Source organism: Aulonocara stuartgranti, assembly GCF_965226115.1.
Source record: "Aulonocara stuartgranti genome assembly, chromosome: 14".
NCBI lineage: Eukaryota > Metazoa > Chordata > Actinopteri > Cichliformes > Cichlidae > Aulonocara > Aulonocara stuartgranti.
In genome coordinates, this window is record NC_138950.1 from 21,193,166 (window position 1) to 21,197,106 (window position 3,941).

Here is a 3,941-nt window from a genome sequence, read left to right on the forward strand (position 1 = left end):
TTTGCTTCTCCTATAATTAAAATGTATTTTATAAGTTACAAAAAGAAAGCTGACTCTTCAGAGTTGTTGTTTGTAATCCATCCAGTCAACTTTCAGCTTGTGCACATCTAATGATTTCACTGTTCCCATTATGTTTTAAGGTAAAACACTTTTTAACCTGAAAAATGAAAAAAAAAAAAAAAACTTTACAAAATGTCAATACGGCAGAGCGGCCTGCTTGAACCCTGTGACAATAAGGTCCATTTTCACTCAGCTACGTGGCCAGGAAGAAAAGTAGGTTCAACAATAAGCTTACTGGTTGATTAACAATTTACTCACCCACTGCTAACAGCTGTTTGAGATATTTTTCCTCATTTAGTCTCTTTATCTCTCTTTTTATCCATCTGTTTCTCTCTAAAACTCTCACTGTCTCACACTGTGTGAGTACGTGTGTGTAGTTCCTGATGAGGTTAAGCACATGATTAATGGGTCTATCTAACAGCGTTTACACTGCACTCATCTCCACTCAGCTACACAGAGGAGCACACACATACACCTCGTCGCCCAGGGTAACAGTATGTAAATGATATGTAGATGACAGGGAGTCAATTAGGAGACCACAGAGCTATGACTCCACAGAACTCCATTAGTGAAGCACTGATCAGCTCTCAGGCTTTTTTTCCCCAAAGCTCTGCTTCTATCCTCTATCTATCCATTGATGAGTATCTGTATGAGTGCACAACTTGGGTGGCTGTAGCTGACGAGGCAGAGCCGGTCATCCGCTAATCAAGGGGGTTGTTTGTTCGATCCCTGACTGCTCTAGTCTGCATGCCAAAGAATCTTTGAGCAAGATACTGAACACAGAGTGGTGCTCGATGTGTGCATCAGAATCTGAAAGTTAGATAGAAATCACTTAGACAGAAAACATGTGCATGGGATATGTTGTATGAAGTGGCTTGAGTGCTCAAGTAGAGAAGCACTAAATAAGAACCAGTCCGCTTGTAATTTGACAAAAAGCAACCTTTATTTAATGTAGGGAGGATTCATCATTTGTAAGACATTTTGCTTTCTCTTTACAACTTCAAAGGGTTGATTGAGGGAAATATTTGACTTTGTGCTGAAGGTTTGAACTTGTGAGATTACAGAATTTTTAGGAGGTTAATTTATGGGCAAGGAGCAAATGCAGTATGTCAAAGAGTGTCACCACAATTAAGATATTTTGTGTGTGTATTTTGTGTTTTGGGTGCACACATGTAGTAATGGCAAGAGATCTCTGATGAGCTTGTAAAAAGAGCAGTAGTGACTTACAGCTGACCAAAAATCTTTTTGCATGCAAACTGTGTTGCAAATGTTCTTATGAATAGCCAAATAGCTAAAATACTGAAAAAAAAAACCATAAATCTTCCAAGAGACACAATTATGTCAGGATATCATTACTAGTTTGAGACTAATTGTGTTACCAATGGGGTTTTTATACTATACAGTTGTTTGTGCCTTAATGACATGGGTTTTGTTCTTAAGTCTTATAAATTAACATTTGAGATTTGCCACTGAGTAGTTTGTTTAATTTTATTTATAGTCAGACTGATATAGTATCAGAAACAAATACTAGGCAGCAGGACATTTTTCACAAATTAAGCCAACGAGTCTCAAAGACTCATCTCATGGCTTAATTTCCCAAACACCATACAGAAAAGATACTTTTAAACCAAATGCATTAAATTTGATTTGTATCCTAATCATTAGCTGAGATTCTGCTATTTTTACATAGATTTAAAATGTTGCTTTTTTTTTTAATGGATCAAAAGTGGAAACTGAATTTTCCATTTGACAAGCAAATCCCTCTTGATCTCATCCATTTAAATCCCTGCTGGGATGCAGCCCCCAGCACCATCTATATTTACATTCACATTCAAAAATTACATAAATAAGTCACTTTTTTTCTTTTACTGATATTTTTTTTTTTTGCCCTTAAGGACCTGATTAAAGAGTACATAAAGCATATAATATGTCACTGGGGTGCCGTTATACTTTCCATGGCTGAGCATGCGACCCATATAATGAGGGCTAGAATCCGTACTGCATGCCAATAACTTTCACTCTTTCCAGTTTCCTGCTGCCTGCACTCTGCACTGTCCTGTCTAATAAAGGCAAAATGCCCCCCCAAAATCTTAGCAAAATAAAATGCTAGGCTTCTGTGACCTATATTAGATCTTGAAAAGTCTGTGTCCACTTTAAAAAAGGGTGTATTTTAAGCATGGACCCAGTTAAACTACAGGTAACATTCCGAATGATCTTTGACTCAATTTATCAAACTCGGCGAACAGACTTTAGTCTCCAACTCTAAATACTGTCTGACCTCTTTTCCTTGACCAATTTTCCATCTCTCCATTCGACTACGACTGCAACACATGTGAACTACCCACTTTAAGAGGAGCAAGGAGCATAAATGCACAATCTTAAGTGTCCTCCTTGTGTACTGTCCCTTTCAAACTTCTAACCTTTCTTCTAAAAACATTTCTTCTAAATCATGTATGACTCTACCTCCGTCACAGCTGATAAAAATGGGTTGAAGGATTACAGCACACCTGTGTCTGTTCTATCACCTGTTAAGGTTCAAAATTGAGGAAGGAGAGTACAAACCACCCATGGTCCAGAAGCTCTTGGTCAAACAATGATTTTAATGACTACACACGTGTGGGAAGAACACTCTGTACGCAGACAGCAAGTGATCTCCGACTTAATCAAAGCATGAACAGATATTTTATACCATCAGGGCTTGATTTACTGACGCCCCTTCATGCGTCACAGACAGGATATATACACATACGTCAATATCAAAACAACCATGACTTTTAACACAGAACATCATCTTCTATTTTCATGGCCGATTCCTCCGGTCAACCTTTCAGTTCCTCTTTCTTGCCGAGAAGACAAGGACGGTTCCTCTTTTACCGAGACACTTTCACCGTTACAATCCAGACATGACTAATCTCTCTCTCCTCTAAATAAATCTAACTCATGTGTGTGTGTCACGACCTCACATGCTCTCTGTGTCACCTCTTCACCTACTAACTGTGTCTCGTCCTCAAATGCTCTTTCTCAATTCACCTGTTGCACTTCTGACCTTTCACTAGACCAGAGGCTCACTGAGACTATGTGTATGTCTTCTACTAAATAAATGTTTTAACCAAGAACCTCTACTAAAACCTTAATATGAAATGACCTGATATATAAGTGTTTTGTAAGCATGTATTGCAATTCCTTCTATGTTCTAGTTTTCCCTCAGCATGTATCACCTGAACAGTCACGTCAGTGAAGCTTAAGACCTTTAAAGAACCTGAACATCAACTCAAATAAGCACAGATATGCATTGTGTACACAATAGTTATAACTGCATCTGAAATACAAAATTAACATCATCATAAACATCTTAAGGCCATCTTAAAGCTATCTGTTACATTGTTAAAGCAATGATCATACTGCAGATTATATTATTAATGCAATGGTAATAATGATGATTATTTAACAATAGCAGTAAAATAATTTCCCTGCTCCACACACCCCACCACATACACACACAAACACACTTTCCACACCATTCTCTCTATAACTGGGCAACACTGAAACCGACCAAAGTGCCTTCGTCTTTAACACACATTCATCTGCGTATCTTCCATTTGCGAACTCCTATCTCGTTTCCTCCTCTATCCTCTTTTCTTGTGTCTGTGTCCATTCATGCAGTTAACAACAAACTTGTCTGTGTAGCTTTCTTTTCCTCCCTATTTTCTTCTCTGTCCATCAGCCTCTCTTTTAACCCTCCCTCTCCTCTTTCCTTGTCACCTCTTAAATTCTCTCTCTCCTTTCCTTGTTTTTTTTCCTCTGCCCATGTGTGACAAGTCATGCGGTTAACAACAAAAGAAAGCAGAGAGTTGCTGCACACCAGGTTGAGTCACGTGGCA

General features: G+C 38.4%; 1 long non-coding RNA gene across 1 annotated transcript; it reads right to left on the reverse strand.

The window, feature by feature from the left end:
* Positions 1-2,640: 2,640 nt before the first annotated feature.
* LOC309688073 lies at positions 2,641-3,530 on the reverse strand. Its single transcript, XR_014270957.1, has 2 exons — positions 3,091-3,530; positions 2,641-3,047 (listed from the first exon to the last, which is right to left on the reverse strand). It is a non-coding gene; the product is annotated as an uncharacterized lncRNA (long non-coding RNA).
* Between the last annotated feature and the right edge of the window lie 411 nt (positions 3,531-3,941).